We start from the raw sequence: 23122 nt of genomic DNA, 5'->3' as shown, positions 1-23122 counted from the left end.
ATGCAGAAATTCACTTTCGGGGCCCACTTGGTGTGTGCTTGGACTGAGCTTGAAGTTTACACGTGCAGAGGCTTCTTTTGGAGTTGAACGCCAAGTTGTAACATGTTTTTGGCGTTGAACTCTGGTTTGTGACGTGTTTCTGGCGTTTAACTCCAGACTGCAGCGTATAACTGGCGTTCAATGCCCTTTTGCATTGTCTACATTTAGACAAAGTATGAACTATTATATATTTCTGGAAAGCCCTGGATGTCTACTTTCCAACGCCATTGAGAGCGCGCAATTTGGAGTTCTGTAACTCTAGAAAATCCACTTTTAGTGCAGGGAGGTTAAAATCCAACAGCATCAGCAGTCCTTCTTCAACCTCTGAATCTGATTTTTGCTCAAATCCCTCAATTTCAGCCAGAAAATACCTGAAATCACAGAAAAATACACAAACTCATAGTAAAGTCCAGAAATGTGAATTTAACATAAAAACTAATAAAACATCCCTAAAAGTAACTAGATCCTACTAAAAACATACTAAAAACAATGCCAAAAGCGTATAAATTATCCTCTCATCACCAACCATGTGAGAAAGCTACCACCAGTGGTTCAAAGTAGGTTGGAAAAGATCAGGAAGGAGTCTAAAAGTTGGATGCCAATCTGGACTAGAGATGATGAGTATGAGAAGTTTGAAGTGCATGGTCATCCAACTAACATGGTGGTGGATTTGGGCAAGCGACTGTGCACATGTCAATTTTGGATGTTAACAGATAATTAACCAGCCTTTAGATCCTCTTTATTTGTGAATAATTAAATACTTTAATAACACATTACTTTGTTAATTACTTCAGGAATGCCTTGTGTGCATGCGTGTGTAGCACTCGCAAGAGTGAATAAGAGACCTGAAGATTTCTGTCATAAGTGGCTCACCATGGATGCATATAGAGACACTTATGAATATTATATAAATCCATTGCCTGGATAATCTCTTTGGGAGAAATCTGAGCAGAATGGGCCACATGCTCCAAAGAAAAAGAAGAAGACCGGACCACTCACAAAGAAAAGGAGAAAGGATGCAGATGAGGGTAATGGAGAAAGCAAGAAATCTAAAATGAATGGGACTCTAAAGAGATAACTTAAACCCTTTATTTGCAGATACTGCCTACAGAAGGGGCACACAAAGAGGGGTTGTCTAAAAAAGAGAGCAGCTGATGTTGCTCAAGCTCTTGCTGTTGCAGCTGCAGCTGTCACTGCTGCTAAGACAAAATCCAATGCACAAGGAAATGCTGTTCATGCACCTACTCAAGCTCCTCCAGATGCACCTGCTCAGGCTCCTCCAGAAGCACTTGCTCAAGCTCCTGCTGAAGCCCCTGCTCAGGCACCTGCACCGATTGATGCCTAGGTGGTTGAGATCGACCTCTCCCAACCAAACTACTTGGATGCACAACAATTCTAACATAGTCAAGAGGTAGTTGAATTTAGTTTCACAAACCATAGTTAATATTCATATGCACATTCAACTAAATTTGTGTCCTATTTAAATGAAACAGGATCTACTTGCGAGGCCATCCAAGTTACAGACCAGAAGGAGGTCCTCACCATCACCATCAGGATCGGTCACTATGGATCCACTATAAGGAGCAAGCTCAGCCACATCTTTCAGATTGGCTAACTTCCTCAAATTTGTCCCAACACCTGGCTTCAAGCCACCGAGGAAGAAGAAATGAAGATGTACTTGATCTGTGCAGCCTATTTTGGATGAAACTGTGAATCTTTTTGTGAATCATTTTTTTGTTTTGTGGCCTGAATTTATGGAAGTAGGCTATTTATATATTTGGATACAATAAAACAATGATGGCACTCTCTGTCCTTTAGCATGGGTGTATTTTGAATTTAGAACAAGTCTTTACTTTTCTAAGAGAGTTATCATTAATATGGCAGGGGTACTGTTACTTTTGTTGAAACTTATTGATATGGTAACATATTATTATTATTATTATTATTATTATTATTATTATTATTATTATTATTATTATTATTATTATGATAATTTGTTCCAGCTTTAATTATGCTACTTCAGATTTCTTTCTTACAATTTTTTTCAACAACTTAATTGGATGACAGAAAACAACTTGCTTCACGTTTATGCAATGACTGAAAACTTGAAAATTTGAGAAGGAGACTTTTTCTTTCTTCTACTACACATTAATTCTGACCATAGTAAAACAAAATCATCTTCAAGCTTTAACTACCAACATAAAACCAGCAACAAACACTATAAACAAAGCCAAAAATAAAATGTACATTTTTTGGGTTCTAACTTTACCCTCTAATTTCCCAATTCTCTAAGCCAAATTTACCCTAACTTGGTCACCATCCACAGTAGAAATTACCCTTCCTCTGAGGTCTTCTTCTCCAATGTCAGCCCAGACAAACAAACCACACCACCTCTTACCACTAACATTGTAGTTAGGGCACCCAAAGAATGGTTTGTTAGGGTTAGCCTCTGTTGTGGACCACCGAAGAATAGGACGGCACCCACACCCACACCACTGTGAAACACCCGATGCTCTACTTCGATTGGAACTCCTTGTGTTGGACCGCATGAAACTCTGGCTCCCACTTGCAATCATGATGGTAAACTCGGAAGGGAGTAGGAGACGAAGAACCAGAGAAAAATGGGAAGAAGAAGAAGATGATGATGAAGCCACGAGATGAATTCAGGTTTTAAAAAGGGGGATAAGGACTAAATTAGAGCTAATCAAATTTTAAGCCACGTCATCTAACCGTTAGTGTGTCCAGCGTGGTAATATTTGGCCACGTCACTAACTGCATCAATGCTCCGGTGACGGAAAATAAGATAAGGACTAATGTGGTGTATTTTTTTGAATTTAGGAGGACTAATTTAGTGCAATCAGAATCTGGAGGACTAAAATGGGGCTTAACTCGAGTAAAATAAGAAATCCCAGAATTGAATCTCTATACCGGTTTAAAAGTAACTATTTGATTATTATAAGTTTATAACGCACGCTTTTAGTTAAGGTTATTCAATATGAAAATTATTATGTGAATAAGTTTATTTATTCTTAGAATGGTAGGATGATAAGTGCAAGAATAAATGGTCATGCTTGATATAAAGTATACTTTTAAAGTTCATTTCCATGCTATATATGGAAGTGGGTTATTTGATAGTTTAATTATTCTGTTAGTTTCTATAGTTTTATTGATTTTTTATTAAATTTTTATATTTTTTTATTAAATTCTTATATTATATCAAATTTTATAAATAAGTTCCTGCTGTAACAAAATTATTAGAATTAACCAAATATTTTATTAAACAAAACAAATATACTTAATACTTAACTAAATATTTTATATAGTATAAAATAATATTCCATTAATAAAAATATTTTTGTCACAGTAGGAACTTAGTTAAAAAATCTGATATGATATAGGAGTCTAAATAAAAAGAAAAAAGTATAAGAATCTAATTAAAAATTCAATAAAATTATATGGACCGACAGAATAATTAAATTTTTTTATTTATAAAATAATAGTAACGAAAATGAAAAATGTTATATACATTATTTCTATGTACACCTTTCTTATAAATTTTTTTAATATTAAAAATAATTGATAAAAATAAAAAATAAAAATTTATCTTTAAACCATATAAATAATTTTAGTCATGTTGACGGTCATGTCGTTAGTATTGTAAACAAAGTAACTCGATTATTTGATTAAAATTAAACCGATTCAATTTAATTTAGTATCCAACAAGTAATCGGATACAATTTTATTATATTTGTTCTTATTTATATGGGATATCAAATTCAGTCTTGTGAAAATCGATCCAATCTGAATACCCGGTTATCCTGTATATTTAATTAAAAAATATAATTTGTAGCATTAAATTTTTTTCATGTCAATTTATGATTAAAAATGCTATTTATACACTAAATTTAGTCACTAAAATTAATCATAAATGTATTTATGTTGTTTCACTTGATTTTTGATAACCTCGACAGGATTTCTCGACAAGGTATCGAATCAAGTTTGTATCAAGATCTCAAGTATCACGCACTAGATACGACTCCTCCAAAAAAAAAAAAAAATAGACTCGATCCGGAAATTACTTAACGTTCATGTCGAAATGTATGAGATGCTTGAATTGTGACAAATAATAAAAAATTGCAATAAAACAGATAAAACTTTCAAAATGAAATAAAAAGAACGTAAAAATATATAAAGAAGAAAAGAAAAAATAAAATGCATAAAGCAAATAATAAAAAGAAAACAAATAAATGAAAAGAAACGGAAAAAAGAAAATAAAATAAGAGTAAATAAAAGTGAACTTCCAACACTTACATGCGCTAGTGCTCTATGGTTTATCTGTGATGATCTAGTGTTTTTGAAAAAGTTCCAGAACCCTTATGAGTTTCTCCTATTTATAGACTAAATAGACTTGCCATGGAGAATCTTAACCCGCCACGATCATACTTCTTTCTTTTTTTCAGCCATGACCTTACCTTGACCATGAAAAATCTTGACTCTCAAGTTTTGACACCCACATATTCCTTGGTCTTCAAGTCCTACGTTTTCTTCAGCTTGCTTTTCAAATTTTGCAATCATATTCTCCACTCAACTTGAAGGTCGAGTAGCAAGCCTTGATGCTCAACGAAAGGCAATAACTACCTTTCGACTTCGACGCTCTTTGCATCATCTTTCTTCGACTTCAGCTTATCCGTTTCTGCTTCTGTAGTCAAAACACCACTTTGTAGTTGAAACTATTGGCAGTCAAATGCCCTCTTATCGACGAAAACTTCATTTTTTGTACCAACAAATTGCCCCTTTAAAAACTTTTTATTTTGTTCAAAAAATACAAATTTTAAATTCCTAATGCCGGGCATGTGCAACCTTTTCAAATTCTCAAATTTGAAAGAACAGTTACTCATCATTTAAAATGACGTGCACTTTTCTAGGAACACATAACGTTCCCTGGAGCTCATATGTTGACTTCTCAGATTCTTCCTATCGAATTACCTCATGAATTGACTTGGAATCTTAAAAAGAAACTAGTCTTTTATTCTCCCTAGTATGTAGCCTAACAATTCGGCTTAACCCAAACCTTACCTTTTTCTTTGTCTCTCGACTCTAAGACTCAAATGATTCACTATGACGTGTCGGAGACAAAAGAATTCGACAAGATGTTAGAGATGAACCACCGAAAGATGTCAACTCAATACCAATATCTGAATACCAATCATTGTTTTTTGTTGACTCTTGATTTTCATGAATGGTGGTCAAAGTATTTTTCCACTCATTGTACATCTGTGGATTAACCTTTCTCGAATCTGGTTTTTTCTACTACGCAAATAACATCAAAGAGAACCAAAGGTGAGTATATAGGAAAAATCCTCAATTTCTTTTTAAGTACTTTGTACTTTTTAGGCATTACCCTAATACTCGACTCACCTTGCCTTTTGATTTCTTTAGTTACTCGACAAACACCTATCACTCAAGTTGCTGCTGACCTATAACCAATTGAGAAAAACTAGGATATTGATGAGGACGCAGCAGCTAAGACAAACACCAAACAAAGGGGAGGTCGGGGCAGAAGAAGGTCGAGTGGTGCAACCCAATCCTCAAAGAAACATGGTCTTATTGATATTCTGATAGGAGTTGAACCACCCAACTTTCAAAGAGTCCAACCTGCAACCTCAAAGGTATGTACTTAACGATATCTGTCGCAACTGTTTTCACCTTGTACTTGCAATTTTTTATTTTTTATTCTAATATATTGCAATCGAAGCAATCCCAGAAACGGACTTCCTCTTAAGTTGCTAATATCAACGATCTTTTTGATCGAGGAGTGGATCAGTCAGTTCGTGCTGAAATAGAATTTCTTCAGCCTGTTCAGACTACTCAGACTTTTAGTCCATCTACTGCTGAAACAGTAAGTTTGTGACTTGGCAAATCCCTTTATTTGTCGACCAGTAAACATGGTTCCTTGATCTGTAGTAAATGTTTAGAGAATGCCAAATCTATATGAATGATCGACTCCTCAATAAAGTTGATTATCTTGGCTTGGGTAACGTCTTCCATGGGCACAGCTTCCACCCACGTTGTAAAGCAGTCGACTGCCACCAAGATAAACTGATGCCCCTAAGTCGAAGGAGGACAAATTATTCCTATTAGGTCAAGAGCTCAATTTCTAAATGGCTAAGACCTGATTATAGCATGTAAATCAGAGGCAGAAACTCCCTGAATTGGTGTATGCCTTTGGCATTGATCAAAATGTCGAGCAAAATTGATACAATCCTTCATCATTGAAGTCCAATACAATCCTTGTCGATGTAGGGTCCAATGCATCTTTTGACTCACTTGATGAACTCCACAAATACCTTCAGGTACCTCTGCCATAGCTACATATGCGTCTTGCATACTTAAACATTGGAGCAAAGAATCATCGACACTTTTCTTGAATAGATCCCTTCCAAACAATACAAAACTCAATGCTAAGTATTTAATTTTTTGATCTATTATTTGATTGGGATTTTTTAAGGAAGTTGATGATCTTATATCTCCAATCATTCGAATCGAGAGTGTTTGTGCAGCAAACCCTTCTTACTTCTAAAGGAGTTAAGTTAGTTTCAATTTCACTAAACTCCTTTATCAACTTAGGAGATATTTTATAGCCAGAAGCCATTTGAGTTAGCTCACTAGCTTCCTGATTCGACTCTTTGAATATGTGCTTTATTGAAATTGAGTTGAACTCAGCTGAGAGTCGAATGGCTACCACAAAATATTTGGATAAATTTTGACTAATAATTCGATAGTTTCTAGCCAACTGTTGAATTACAAATTGTGAATCTCTCAGGATTTTGACTGTTCGAGCTCCTTTTTCAATTAAGAGTTCTAGGCCATTTATTAAAGTCTCACACTCTGCTTCATTATTTGACAGTTCTGGTGATTCACCAAAATTTGCCTCTCAACAAATTTTCTACCAGCAAGTGCACCGGATTGTCGTCAAGTAAAAATTCACTGTAGAGTGAGGTCGAATCCCACAGGGATTGGTAGATTGATCAATGTTAATTGGAGAATTATGCTAGTTGAGCTAAATCAAAATTGAATTGGAATTGCAGAAAGTAAAATTGGCGGGAAACTTAAATTGCAAGAATTAACTGACAGAAATTAAATTTTGCATGAAATTAAATGACAGAAACTTAAATTGCAAGAAATTAAATGGGAATGGGGATTAAGCATGAAATTAAGGAAGCCGAATTTAAAAGAATGGGTAGATCAGAGATGGGGAAGCTCATTGGGGTCAGGAGATGTGAGAATTCTCCGGATCAAATTCATTTTCATCTCTTCCTCAATCAATGCATTCATTGATCTCCTTGGCAATCTTAAGTGATTAGATACCAATTCTTTGGCAATCTAATCTCTCTAAGCATGAACAGTTGCCCAATTCCTTAATTTAAGTGCTCATGGAAAGAGATGAAGTTTGGTCACTGATTATACCACATAAATTCATAGATCAAAGTGTTGGTAGGATTACATGTCACTATATCCATCCAAACCCCAATCTAATTCAATGTGAGAAAGCATTTCTAGCATGATCTCCTCATTCCTCTTCCAAGGGTTCGAGGAGATCCAATTATTCTTTCCCAAGATAACTATCCAATTGGATGAAGAACGAAAGTTTTCTAGTAAATCAAGAGAAAAGAAAGAAGAAGAAGAATAAGAACTAGTATTGATCCATTGAATTTACACAGAGCTCCCTAACCCAATGAAAGGAGTTTAGTTGTTCATAGCTCTCAAAATGGAAATTCGAATTGAAAGATACATTCTCGAAATTCAATAGAAAAATGAAAAGTGCAGTCAAGTAACAGTGAACTCAAAAAAAAGAAAGGATTCATTGCTGTTATAATCTTCATGGCTATGGCTGTGTGAGATTTGGATGCTGTAAGGAACGAACCGATCTCTTCGTTAGGATGGCTTGAAGGAAATAGACCGCTTGAAGAAGGATTCTTGCACGTGGCTGAAATTTTGAGGGCAAAATTTCCTTTTAGGAGGGTAGAATGTAACAACCCTAATTTTCGAGTACGCGAAATCATTTCTGAAGACACGGATTTCTCCGAAAGATAAGTAAAGGGAATACCTCTTCTGTATCATCAAGCGTCTCAATCCTCATTGTCATTATATTATCTTTAACTCAGGACCTTAGTTGAGACAAGCCCGACAACGCAACCGCGAAGAACCTAGTTTTTGAACCGTATCGGTTAGGAGTTCTGATTCTAGTTTTCATAAATAGTCTCATTTTGACGAACCAGACTTGACTCATGAGAGAAGAGAGATAATAGTATAATATTATCATTACATTAGTATTAGAAGATGCTTGAATGATATTATAAGGTTACCTGGTCTGTTTTAGTTAAAAACAGGAAATCGGTTTAACCGGGTTCACAGTTTACTGGTGCAGCTTAGAACCAGCACTCTCTATTGAATTTAGCATGCTAAGGACTCATTATACATGTTTTATTCTCATAATAAATATTTTTTATATGTCATTTATGCTAGTAGCTCAGAAAATAATTTTTGGATATGTTTTTACAAGTGTTCCGATACATCTAGTTTCAGTAGTCATACACCTGAGATATTTTAATATTATTTTAACCCACCTCCAAGCCAACCAATCACAACTCACCTTACACCCCCAAGACACTCCAAGGCTGGTCATTTACTCCCTTTGGCCGAAATTGAAAGGAGAGAAAAGAGAGAAAACTTCATGAACACTTAGTCTTCAAAGGTTGATTTCTTCTGAACCAAAACTCAAATCAAAACTCCGATTTCACCAAAATGATCCTCTCTTCTTCCTCTACATAACCATGTAACTTATCAAGGCTGGAAATAAGGTGAGATGGCTGTTCCTTTCCCCTTTCAATTCGGTTTTCAAGGAAACATGCTTAAACATGTGTTTTCTTGATGTTCTTCTTTAGGAATCATGCTTAGCTTGACTTGAGGGCCAAGAAACGTGACTTTCCAGCAAGTCTAAGGTTAGAAATCACTTGCTAACATGCTGAGGGAGATTTGGTTAGTTGAGGTTTTTTGATTTAAAGTTGTTCTTGATGTGATTTAGGAGGAAAAAGTGCTAAAGGACCACCTGAAAGTCTAACTGGATTAGGAGCAGCAAAACCAGGTAGGGTGTGACGAATTTAATCTTGATTGATTGTGTTTGAGATGTGTGATTATGATATGGTTTGGTTATGCTTGAAATTGATTGCTTATATGAGTTATTCTTGGTGAAAGTTTGTTGAAATTTTGATGAAATTTGATGATATTTAAGCTATGAATGTTGTTCTTGAGTGCAGCTGGAAAAACGAACCCTAATCCTTAAATTGAGGTTCAATTTATGTTGAAATCATGTGGAAATGATGGGGTTTTAGTGGCTGGGAATTTATTATGAATTTTGGTAAAAATCGGTAGCTAAAAAGACTGAAAAACGGGTAAAAACAGAGAAAGAATTTGAAGAATATACGAAGAACATGAAGAACACTTTGAGTGTGGTGAAGAACATTGAAGAACACCTTTTAGATCTTAGAAAGGGCAAGGAAGTAAAATTTTTGGTGTTTAAGGGGTTATATGGTAAAAGTGGAAATATTAAAAGTTACGAGTGGTAAAAAGTGAATTTTAAAGGTTAAAAGTAAAAGGTAAGTTAATTTTCGAAAATTTAGTAATAAAATAATAAATAATAATAAAATATTAAATAATAATATTTAATTAAAAATAATATTTTAATAAAAATAATAAAATAATGCGGAAAAGGCAGTTTTCTGTAAAAGCTTTAGAAAGACAACTTTAAGTGCAGAATCTCATAATTACCTTCATAAAACACTTAGGGAGTGATAATAACATGATAGTGAGGCAAAGATAAAGAAAAGATAAAAAGTTAAAGAAAAGATAAAAACCAAAGAAAAAGTCTGTAAAATTTTAATGACAGAAAAATATATAGAGACTAGTGAACGAACTAGGGCAACTTAGTTAGTACTTGAGTTGCGACTAGGGTTAGGTGTTATATGAAAAGTTAAACTGTTTCAGTATAGACTTAATGAACCTATAACTGGGACAGGCTAACTATTCATACCGAAATTTACATAAGCTTTAAATACACATGTTAAACAGAGAAATCAGAGCAGAATAAAGTAACACAACGCACAGAGTAACCAGAGTAAAGTAAAGAGATACAAAGAGAAAAGAATAATATGATAAAGAGAAATGGTTTGAGCCAGGATATTGTAAAAGTGAAAGATGTAAAGTTTGTACAATTTGATTGAACAGAGAAAGAAAGAGGTACTGCATAAGAATGTGAAAATGATGATGAATAATGAGAATGATGATGAATGATGATAATGAGAATGATTATGTAATGATCTGCTGCGTGAAGGCAGTCAGATAGATAGTGGTACGACCACAGAACGTTTTCCAGTGTTACACAGCTATTGAGAGCTGTACTTGCAACTAATAACCTGGGATCACTTGCAGAGGATATTAATTCATACACGGCTAGAATGCCGCACCTGTAACGCAAGGATTGCTTACAGAGTATATGATTTCATACATGGCTGGAATGCCGCCACCTTTAAGGCAGAGTTTGCTTACAGAGGATATGACGCATACGTCGGTTAGTGAGAACTGTACCTATGCTGACTGGAAAACCATACCCGTTTCAGCTGCTTCGGGTTACGTCGGGAGCGGGTAGAAACCGACAGATGAGCTCATTACTTGCGCTAGGGCTAGACATGCATCATACTTGGTTGTGCATTTCCTTTGTTATGATTGTGGTATGAATGTATGCTTTCCTTGTTGTATTCTATTCTCTGTGTCTGTTTTGTATTTTCTTGTATCCTTCTGTTTGTATTCTGTTTTCTATTTCTCTATTTCTTCTATTTATCTTCATCTTCTATTTACTGCTTTCTGTATTTTGCCATTCATTTGCAAAACAACATATAATTAATGAACTTAACTAATCACCCCGACCCTACTAAGAACTCCCCAGTTCTTACCCCTTCTCTCTCCCTTCCCCTTTCAGATGGAAGTAAGAGTTCCTTTCCGTAGTTCGCTGACGACCATTTGCAAAAAGAATTCCGCTCTAGGTAGTCTTCTGAGTCTAGAGTGAATCCCATTCTCTGTTTATATGTATATACTGTGAGACCAGCCAATGTCTGTACCGCGTTTGTATGCGAACTTTAACTTAAATCCTGTGTATGAGACTCCTGTTGTGTGGCTACTTGATGAGGTACCAGAGAGATGTCCTATGGCAATGTCTGATCGTGCAGAGGAGTAGCAGATGATGTTCTACCTTTTGGTGATGTTCCACCTGATTTGAGTTTTGAAGACCTAGAACGTACTTTCCCTCGCTTTAGTAGTTTAGAGGGACTAGGTGAGTATAGAGTCTAGGCTAGCCTAGGTGCCAGCTTAGGGACCTCTTGAACAGGTCAGGACCTGGGATGTTCTATGTATATATATGTATATAGATATTATATATTTAGCTATATCTAGGGGTGTTCTAACTAACAGTCTATATTCTAATAAAGGCTGAATCACCGAATGTTGTCAACTACTTGTGATGCATTTATGTGTGGTTGTGTATAACTGTTTTATCTGCTATTATTTGTGAATTGATTATAAATGATTCTGTTTATTAATCCAAATTTTGTCAAAAAAAAGTACCTCGCTAACTAACTACGCTTCTAACAACGAATCAGGCTCATATAATAAATAATAGATAATAATTAGGATGACAAATTGGTAGCACTCAGTTTCTGGTATGTCCTAGGCGTACTGAAAAATTGGGTCGTTACAATTTGGTATCAGAGCAGTTCGTTCCCAATAGAGCCTGGGGAGTGGACTGACTATGCTTTTCTGCATACTCTGCTTGTGTGTCTCATGCTGTTAGGGTATCTTTAAGATACATTGGGCATGAATGTCTATGAGTGCTCATTTTGGGAATGTTCGTGCTTAACATGAGATATTAAGACTGATCACCTTAATATTGATTGTTTGGTATGGATAAGACCTCAACGACTGTGAATAGGCATAGTTAAATCGAGCTCCTAACGACGAATCGATGTGAGCCGCATCTATCTTCATTGCTGTTATGATCTTCATGGCTATGGCTGTGTGAGATTTGGATGCTATAAGGAACGAAGCGATCTCTTCGTTAGGATGGCTTAAAGGAAATAGACCGCTTGAAGAAGGATTCTTGCACGTGGCTGAAATTTTGAGGGCAAAATTTCCTTTTAGGAGGGTAGAATGTAACAACCCTAATTTTCGAGTATGCAAAATCATTTCTGAAGACACGGATTTCTCCGAAAGATAAGTGATGACAAGTCATCTTAGCCTAGTTTCACTAGCCTTTTTCTTTTGTTTTCAATTGAATTATGCACTTTCTTGAGCCATAAGCAAGCCAATTGGGTAGATTTTCATGCTTCCTTCGATTTAATCAACCATAGATGAATTAATGCAATTTCATGAGGTTTTATGCTAATAATTGTCACATATTATGAAAGAATGAATATCTCATGATTTTGAGCATAGCTTTGATGTGTTTGGTTGATTAATGATAGGTGAAGAAAGCTTGGAGAAAGGTTGAAGCAAGGAGGAATGGCTAGGAGGAAGAGAGGACAAAAAGTTTGAGCAAAAGTTTGCCTCAAACTTTAGCTCAAACTTTTGGAATAAGTGAAAATGAACCAGGGAGCAAAAAGCTGGACCAAAAGTTTGCCTCAAACTTTTGTGCAAACTTTTGGGCAAAAAGCTGGAGCAAAAGTTTGCCTCAAACTTTTGTGCAAACTTTTGGGCAAAAATCTTGAGCAAAAGTTTGCCTCAAACTTTTTGGCAAACTTTTGGCATCACAAATCAACACCCTGGAGAGCAAAAGTTTGCGCCAACGTTTGCCTCAAACTTTTTGGCAAAAGTTGGCGCATGAACAACACACCCTGGAGAGCAAAAGTTTGCGCCAACGTTTGCCTCTAACTTTTTGGCAAACGTTTGCGCCATGAGTGTGCAAGGGGAGGCGAACGTTTGAGCAAAAGTTTGACCCCAAACTTTTGCCCAAACGTTGATATCAGAAAAAGAGGGTGGCTGATGTGAAAAGTTTGAGTAAAAGTTTGCCTCAAACTTTTACTCAAACTTTTACTCAAGCTTTCATGATTCCAAATTCGGTTCAATTCGGTTCTTCTCCAAACTCCAAGAGCAATCAACCAAGGCCTCTATCAACCCAATTCCATCAAGAGCAAAGGCCCAATTGAAGGCTTGAAGACCATTTGAAGAAAGTGTATAAATAGCATAGGATTTAAGTTTTTCAGGGAGTTTTTCCTTTAAGTTTTTTTAGAGAGCTTTCCTTTTAGTTTTCATAGAGAGTTTTCGGAGAGCTTTGGGTGTTGAGTGAATTTTAATTTCTAAGTCTTGGGGAAGGAGAATTGAATTCCCTTCCTCTTAGTTTTCTTGCTTTCAATTTCAATTACAATTGTCTTGGATCTTGGTTTGGAGAATTGAAGGAATTCTGTTTCAATCTCATCCTAAGATCTCTCTGTTTCATTTTACTGCACAATTGAATTTCCATTTCTATTAATTGCTTCTTCATCTACTTTCTCTGCAATTTACATTTCCTTTGCAATTGTTCTTATTGGATCTAGGAAGGCATTGAGATCTAGACTTGGTTATCTAGTCTCTTGGGCCCTGAGATCCGGATTTCCCATTTTTAATTCTCTGTTTACTGCTTTCAAGCTCATTTTACATTTCTGTTTTAAGATCCGGTTCAATTCAAGTCATCCTTTACTTCTCTGCTTGTTGCAATTTTACTTTTCCTTGTTTAATTTCTGCAAATCCAATTCCCAATTCCCTTTACAATTTAAGCCATTTACATTTCTTGCACTTTAAGATTCTGCAATTTACATTTCTTGCGTTCTAAGTTTCTGCCATTTAATTTCTTGCTCTTTAAGATTCAGCACTTTAATTCCTGTTCTCTTTAATTTCATGCCAATTACCCATTCCCTTTACTTTCCATGCGATTTAAATTCTGCAAATCACAAATCTCTCAACCAAATCTTGATTCGCTTGACTAAATCAACCACTAAACTAAAATTGCTCAATCCTTCAATCCCTGTGGGATCGACCTCACTCCCGTGAGTTATTATTACTTGATGCGACCCGGTGCACTTGCCGGTGAGTTTTGTGTCGGATCGTTTTCCGCACATCAAGTTTTTGGCGCTGTTGCCGGGGATTGAAATAGATTGACAATGATTAAGTGAAGTGGAGATCTAGATCTAGCATTTTTATTTTCCGTTTCTCTAACTTTGGACTAATCCACTAACTGTTTGAATTTTTGCTTAAGCTAACTCAAACTTCATTCTAGCAATAGATTGAAGTGTCACTGGTTTTTGTATGTTTCTTGTGTTTTGCTTGTATGTCAGATATAAGAAGAGAGATCTCTACCTTTCATGAAACTGACGAAAGAATCCTCCGAAGGCTAAGAAGAGAAGCAAGAGAAGAAAATGTTGCTGGAGAGGAAGAATCAGATGAAGAATATCATGAATTGGAGGAACACTCAACAAATCCAACAAATCCACCAGTGAGAATGGCCAACAACAATGGTCAACCCCAGAGGAGAGTCTTGGCTTCATATACACTTGCTAATCCAAGGCATTGTGGGAGTAGCATCCTTACCCCAAATGTCAATGCAAATAACTTTGAATTGAAGCCCCAACTCATCACCTTGGTGCAGAACAACTGTTCTTATGGAGGAGGCCCCTTGGAAGATCCAAACCAGCACCTATCCACCTTCCTGAGGATATGTAACACAGTGAAGACCAATGGTGTACATCCTGACAGTTACAAATTGTTGTTGTTTCCATTTTCCCTGAGGGACAAAGCCACTCAATGGTTGGAGTCATTTCCAAGAGAAAGCATCAACAATTGGGAGGATCTAGTGAGAAAGTTCTTAGCAAAGTTTTATCCTCCTCAAAGGATCATCAGGCTCAAAACAGAGGTTCAAACATTTACTCAGATGGATGGAGAGTCATTGTATGAAGCATGGGAGAGATACAAAGCTTTACTCAGGAAGTGTCCACCAGAGATGTTTAATGAATGGGATAAACTCCAAAATTTCTATGAAGGACTAACAATGAAAGCTCAAGAGGCACTTGACTATTCAGCAGGAGGCTCAATGCAACTCATGAAGACAGCTGAAGAAGCTCAGAACCTCATTGACATGGTGGCTAACAACCAATATTTCTTTGGCCATCAGAGACAACGCCAACCATCACTAAGGAAAGGAGTGTTAGAAATGGAAGGGGTTGACACCCTCCTAGCTCAAAACAAGATAATGCAGGAGCAGATTCAACAACAATTTGAGCAGATGGCTAAAAAGATTGATAGCTTGCAAGTTGCAGCAGTGAATACAAGCCAACCATCAACCACATGGGACAAAATAAAGAAAACCAAGAAGATCAGCAGCAGGAACAACCTCAATATGTGCACAACCAAGGTTCAGGCCAAAATGAGGTTTATGGTGACACCTACAATCCATCCTAGAAGAACCATCCAAATCTCAGATGGGGAGATAACCACACTCAAAACCAACAACCATGGCAAAGGAATTCAAACCAAAACAACTCAAGAAGCAACCAGAACAACAACCAGCAAAACATAACCCACAATCCATATAGAAAACCCCAAAATGACCACCCAAATTCCAGCTATTATCCACCCAATAATTCAGTCACTAATCAAAACAACCATCATCCACCTTCCACATCCACATTCCACCCACAAAATAACCCCACAAATAGTTCGAACAACTTCCAGTAACAACCATCTCACTTTACACAACCACAACTAAATCCAGACTCCCAAAGAATCTCTAGTCTAGAGAAAATGGTGGAGAAACTCATAAAAAATCAAGAGATGGCAAGACAAGATCAGGAAGCAGCACGGAGGGATCAAGCCATAACAAGTAAAAATCTTGAGAGGCATATGGAACAAATGGCTAAACGAATTGCAGAGATGGATGAGAAGCAATCAAATGTATCCCCTAGTGCCACTCAAGACCACTCAAGGGACAAAGGAAAAGCTACAAAGTGGGAGGAGTGCAAGGCAATTATGGTGGAAAGTGAGAAGAAAGCCATCAATAAGGAAGAACACAACAGAGAAGTTCCACAAAAAGAGACAGAAGAGAGAAGTGAAGAAGATCAAGGAATCAAGAATGCAAAAAGCTCAAAGAGAGATAAGGACATCCTTGAAACACACTTACAAGAGAAGAAGGAAGGGGTGAAGCCATATATCCCCAAACTTCCATACCCTCAGAGGTTCAAAAAAGAGAATGAGGATAAGCAATACTCAAAGTTCCTGGACATATTCAAGACCCTCAGCATCAATATTCCTTTCTTAGAAGCACTTGAACAGATGCCAGTGTATGCCAAATTTATGAAGGAAGTGCTAACAAAGAAAAAGTCCCTAAAAGAAGGACAAATTGTTGAGATGACAATGGAATGTAGTGCTATTCTCCAAAGAGAGTTACCAGAGAAGAAAGATGATCCTGGGAGTTTTTATATACCTTGCACCATAGGAGACATAACAATTGAAAAGTCATTCTGTGACCTTGGTGCAAGCATAAACTTAATGCCTTTGTCTCTAATGAGAAAACTTCAAATTTGTGAGCTGAAATCCACACGAATACTCCTTCAAATGGCTGACAAATCCATCCAGCAAGCAGTTGGAGTTGTAGAGAATGTACTGGTAAAAGTGGGGAAATTACTTCTCCCAGCTGATTTTGTCATTCTGGATATGGAGGAGGACCCTAACACCCCCATCATCCTAGGGAGGCCTTTTCTTGCTACGGGCAGAGCATTGATAGATGTTGAAAAGGGGGAATTGTTGCTAAGAGTACATGATGAGCACCTAGCATTCCATGTTTTTAAAACCTTGCATGAGCCAATTCAAGAAAAAGATTCTATGAAGGATAAAGCCAGAGATCAAAGTTTGAAGGAGGTAGTCAATGAGTCAGCTCCAAGACTTCTAAACCCATGCTTGAAAGCAGTAGAGATGGTGCAACAAACCAAAGAAATCAAGAAGGAACTAGATCCAAAACCTCCAAATGAGAAAGTCAACATCTCAGAAAAGGAACCACCAAGGCAGGGAGTATCTTTTGAGAAAGAAAAGAAGAAGAGGCCAAGAGGGTGGAGAAACAAGAAGATCCCTACCGAAGGCTTTTCACCAGGGGATAAAGTAGTGTTAAACACCCAACCAATGAAGATGTCCCCACAATCATCTGAATACTACACTGTAAACCGGGTCCTTTCACTTGAACACCTAGAGATCATCAAAAAGGAGACTGGAAGGAAGTTCACAGTAAGAGGAGAAAAGCTGAGGCACTATGATTTTCAACCCCCATGATCTAAGAGGATCGATGTCAAGCTAGTGACAATAAAAGAGCGCTTGTTGGGAGGCAACCCAACCTGAGGTAGTTTTCTTTTCATAGCCTTTTCAATAAAAATGTTGAATAATTGATATGCATTGCAAGGAGCTAAGTTTGGTGTTGCACACCAAAACAATAGGGAGAATGAAGGATTCTAAGTTTGGTGTTCCACCAAAACCTCATTTAAAAGCACACCTTCACTTCCTGCACAACACTAGCTCCAAGCAATCTAACATGATTAGTCAACCATTTAACTGTTTTCTAGTTTTAACTCCATAACCTTTGGCAAGGACACAAGACATTACATATTGTTAACCTGTTGCATCAGAGGAAGTGGCAAGGAATTAAGTTTGGTGTTCCCACATCAAACTAACTCCAAAAGCCACACTCAATTCAATTGTACTAATCAGTCACCTAAGGGCTTGAGAAGCAAGCAACTTTTGAGAATTATGCAGGGAATTCACCACCATTTGAAGACACTATGCATCCTAACTCAAAAGGGCACAATAGAAGGAAGGACAAAGGAACTGCAAACCACTAGGTTGTATTTACACTTAACTCTTACTGTTGAAAAATGTTTTGACTTGTGTTTTGTTAAAGTGTTCATCTAATACAAGTAGAATCACTCTTAGAATAAGTAAGCTAGTCTATGTGTGTGCTTGTGTGTTTACTTTCACTGAACAAAAAGCATGCTTTGTCCCCTGCATTTTCAATACAATAAAAGAAATGTTTGAATGTGAAGTGAGATAGTTCTCTGTTAGATAGAAGTACAATAAAAGTAAGTGGTGGTGTGTGTGTGTGATTGTATAATAGCTCACTTTAGTGAATAAAAAAAAAACTAGGATGTCTCCTTCTAAGTATAAAGTGGCCTACTGTCTATGAATCTCAATCAAATAAAAGTCCTTGGTTAGACAGAAAAACAAAAAGACAGAAAAAAAAGGGAGAAAAAGAAATAGCCAAAGAGTGGCAGAACAAAAGAAAAACAAAAAGAAACAAAGATGGACACCAATAGCTTGAACCTTAGAATATATGCCTGTGGTGTCTTTGTATTAGGATCTGCTTGGATTATTAAGCTCTTTGGAGTGCATCAACACTTGATGACTTGGGTTAACTAACCCAGGATCATCAGCTGAAAGTCCACTATCAAGAGCAACCTAACTACAAGGCATTTAGTAGCCCAAAGAGGTGCTGGGCATCAATGTTCTAAGAAGGAATGTGAGCCAAGTGTCTATAGTGAATAATGTGTCAAGTATAAAGAAAAGGAAATGAACTTGCTACACATGACACTCAAATAAAGCTTATGAACAAAATAATAGCCAAGGATAAAGAAATAATGAGAGGTCATAGCAGTATGTTACTTGAAGCTTGAAGGAGACTTTCTAGGCTTAAGAGTCAATAAGAGGTGAGTGTTTACATATCCACATAAAACCCCATGAACTACCAATAACACTCTACTAGCATGAACATCCTCTTCCATTTCATTCTTTCTTCTCAATAAATCATTTCTTGCTTGGGGACAAGCAAGCTTTAAGTTTGGTGTTGTGATGACAAGTCATCTTAGCCTAGTTTCACTAGCCTTTTTCTTTTGTTTTCAATTGAATTATGCACTTTCTTGAGCCATAAGCAAGCCAATTGGTTAGATTTTCATGCTTCCTTCGATTTAATCAACCATAGATGAATTAATACAATTTCATGAGGTTTTATGCTAATAATTGTCACATATTATGAAAGAATGAATATCTCATGATTTTGAGTATAGCTTTGATGTGTTTGGTTGATTAATGATAGGTGAAGAAAGCTTGGAGAAAGGTTGAAGCAAGGAGGAATGGCTAGGAGGAAGAGAGGACAAAAAGTTTGAGCAAAAGTTTGCCTCAAACTTTAGCTCAAACATTTGGAATAAGTGAAAATGAACCAGGGAGCAAAAAGCTGGACCAAAAGTTTGCCTCAAACTTTTGTGCAAACTTTTGGGCAAAAAGCTGGACCAAAAGTTTGCCTCAAACTTTTGTGCAAACTTTTGGGCAAAAAGCTTGAGCAAAAGTTTGCCTCAAACTTTTTGGCAAACTTTTGGCATCACAAATCAACACCCTGGAGAGCAAAAGTTTGCGCCAGCGTTTGCCTCAAACTTTTTGGCAAACGTTGGCGCATGAACAACACACCTTGGAGAGCAAAAGTTTGCGCCAACGTTTGCCTCTAACTTTTTGGCAAACGTTGGCGCCATGAGTGTGCAAGGGGAGGCCAACGTTTGAGCAAAAGTTTGACCCCAAACTTTTGCCCAAACGTTGGTATCAGCAAAAGAGGGTGGCTGATGTGAAAAGTTTGAGTAAAAGTTTGCCTCAAACTTTTACTCAAACTTTTACTCAAGCTTTCATGATTCCAAACCCGGTTCAATTCGGTTCTTCTCCAAACTCCAAGAGCAATCAACCAAGGCCTCTATCAACCCAATTCCATCAAGAGCAAAGGCCCAATTGAAGGCTTGAAGACCATTTGAAGAAAGTGTATAAATAGCATAGGATTTAAGTTTTTCAGGGAGTTTTTCCTTTAAGTTTTTTTAGAGAGCTTTCCTTTTAGTTTTCATAGAGAGTTTTCGGAGAGCTTTGGGTGTTGAGTGAATTTTAATTTCTAAGTCTTGGGGAAGGAGAATTGAATTCCCTTCCTCTTAGTTTTCTTGCTTTCAATTTCAATTACAATTGTCTTGGATCTTGGTTTGGAGAATTGAAGGAATTCTGTTTCAATCTCATCCTAAGATCTCTCTGTTTCATTTTACTGCACAATTGAATTTCCATTTCTATTAATTGCTTCTTAATCTACTTTCTCTGCAATTTACATTTCCTTTGCAATTGTTCTTATTGGATCTAGGAAGGCATTGAGATCTAGACTTGGTTATCTAGTCTCTTGGGCCCTGAGATCCGGATTTCCCATTTTCAATTCTCTGTTTACTGCTTTCAAGCTCATTTTACATTTCTGTTTTAAGATCCGGTTCAATTCAAGTCATCCTTTACTTCTCTGCTTGTTGCAATTTTACTTTTCCTTGTTTAATTTTTGCAAATCCAATTCCCAATTCCCTTTACAATTTAAGCCATTTACATTTCTTGCACTTTAAGATTCTGCAATTTACATTTCTTGCGTTCTAAGTTTCTGCCATTTAATTTCTTGCTCTTTAAGATTCAGCACTTTAATTCCTGTTCTCTTTAATTTCATGCCAATTACCCATTACCTTTACTTTCCATGCGATTTAAATTCTGCAAATCACAAATCTCTCAACCAAATCTTGATTCGCTTGACTAAATCAACCACTAAACTAAAATTGCTCAATCCTTCAATCCCTGTGGGATCGACCTCACTCCCGTGAGTTATTATTACTTGATGCGACCCGGTGCACTTGCCGGTGAGTTTTGTGTCGGATCGTTTTCCGCACATCAATAAGTAAAGGGAAAACCTCTTCTGTATCATCAAGCATCTCAATACTCATTGTCATTATATTATCTTTAACTCAGGACCTTAGTTGAGACAAGCCCGACAACGCAATCGCGAAGAACCTAGTTTTTGAACCGTATCGGTTAGGAGTTCTGATTCTAGTTTTCGTAAATAGTCTCAGTTTGATGAACCGGACTTGACTCATGAGAGAAGAGAGATAATAGTATAATATTATTATTACATTAGTATTAGAAGATGCTTGAATGATATTATAAGGTTACCTGGTCTGTTTTAGTTAAAAACAGGAAATCGGTTTAACCGGGTTCACAGTTTACTGGTGCAGCTTAGCACCAGCACTCTCTGATGACTTTAGCAATTCTAAGGCCTCATTATACATGTTTTATTCTCATAATAAATATGTTACTAGTGTCATTTATGCTAGTAGCTCAGAAAATAATTTTTGGATACATTTTTACAAGTGTTCCGATACATCTAGTTTCAGTAGTCATACACCTGAGATATTTTAATATTATTTTAACCCACCTCGAAGCCAACCAATCACAACTCACCTTACACCCCCAAGACACTCCAAGGCTGGTCATTTATTCCCTTTGGCCGAAATTGAAAGGAGAGAAAAGAGAGAAAACTTCATGAACACTTAGTCTTCAAAGGTTGATTTCTTCTGAACCAAAAATCAAATCAAAACTTCGATTTTACCAAAATGATCCTCTCTTCTTCCTCTACATAACCATGTAACTTATCAAGGCTGGAAATAAGGTGAGATGGCTGTTCCTTTCCCCTTTCAATTCGGTTTTCAAGGAAACATGCTTAAACATGTGTTTTCTTGATGTTCTTCTTTAGGAATCATGCTTAGCTTGACTTGAGGGCCAAGAAACGTGACTTTCCAGCAAGTCTAAGGTTAGAAATCACTTGCTAACATGCTGAGGGAGATTTGGTTAGTTGAGGTTTTTTGATTTAAAGTTGTTCTTGATGTGATTTAGGAGGAAAAAGTGCTAAAGGACCACCTGAAAGTCTAACTGAATTAGGAGCAGCAAAACCAGGTAGGGTGTGACGAATTTAATCTTGATTGATTGTGTTTGAGATGTGTGATTATGATATGGTTTGGTTATGCTTGAAATTGATTGCTTATATGAGTTATTCTTGGTGAAAGTTTGTTGAAATTTTGATGAAATTTGATGATATTTAAGCTATGAATGTTGTTCTTGAGTGCAGCTGGAAAAACGAACCCTAATCCTTAAATTGAGGTTCAATTTGTGTTGAAATCATGTGGAAAAGATGGGGTTTTAGTGGCTGGGAATTTATTATGAAGTTTGGTAAAAATCGGTTGCTGAAAAGACTGAAAAACGGGTAAAAACAGAGAAAGAATTTAAAGAATATATGAAGAACATGAAGAACAGTTTGAGTGTGGTGAAGAACATTGAAGAACACCTTTTAGATCTTAGAAAGGGCAAGGAAGTAAAATTTTTGGTGTTTAAGGGGTTATATGGTAAAAGTGGAAATATTAAAAGTTACGAGTGGTAAAAAGTGAATTTTAAAGGTTAAAAGTAAAAGGTAAGTTAATTTTTGAAAATTTAGTAATAAAATAATAAATAATAATAAAATAATAAATAATAATATTTAATTAAAAATAATATTTTAATAAAAATAATAAAATAATGCGGAAAAGGCAGTTTTCTGGAAAAGCTTTAGAAAGACAACTTTAAGTGCAGAATCTCATAATTACCTTCATAAAACACTTAGGGAGTGATAATAACATGATAGTGAGGCAAAGATAAAGAAAAGATAAAAAGTTAAAGAAAAGATAAAAACCAAAGAAAAAGTCTGTAAAATTTTAATGACAGAAAAACAGATAGAGACTAGTGAACGAACTAGGGCAACTTAGTTAGTACTTGAGTTGCGACTAGGGTTAGGTGTTATATGAAAAGTTAAACTGTTTCAGTATAGACTTAATGAACCTATAACTGGGACAGGCTAACTATTCATACCGAAATTTACATAAGCTTTAAATACACATGTTAAACAGAGAAAATAGAGCAGAATAAAGTAACACAACGCACAGAGTAACCAGAGTAAAGTAAAGAGATACATAGAGAAAAGAATAATATGATAAAGAGAAATGGTTTGAGCCAGGATACTGTAAAAGTAAAAGATGTAAAGTTTGTACAGTATGATTGAACAGAGAAAGAAAGAGGTATTGCATAAGAATGTGAAAATGATGATGAATAATGA

General features: G+C 36.3%; 1 pseudogene; it reads left to right on the top strand.

Annotated features, from left to right (window-relative positions):
- Window positions 1-835: 835 nt before the first annotated feature.
- LOC148580375 (uncharacterized) lies at window positions 836-1438 on the top strand (annotated as a pseudogene).
- Window positions 1439-23122: the final 21684 nt, after the last annotated feature.

Source organism: Arachis ipaensis, chromosome B10 (assembly GCF_059453495.1).
Source record: "Arachis ipaensis isolate K30076 ecotype BB chromosome B10, ASM5945349v1, whole genome shotgun sequence".
Taxonomy (NCBI): domain Eukaryota; kingdom Viridiplantae; phylum Streptophyta; class Magnoliopsida; order Fabales; family Fabaceae; genus Arachis; species Arachis ipaensis.
This window is presented reverse-complemented; position numbering and strand designations above follow the sequence as displayed.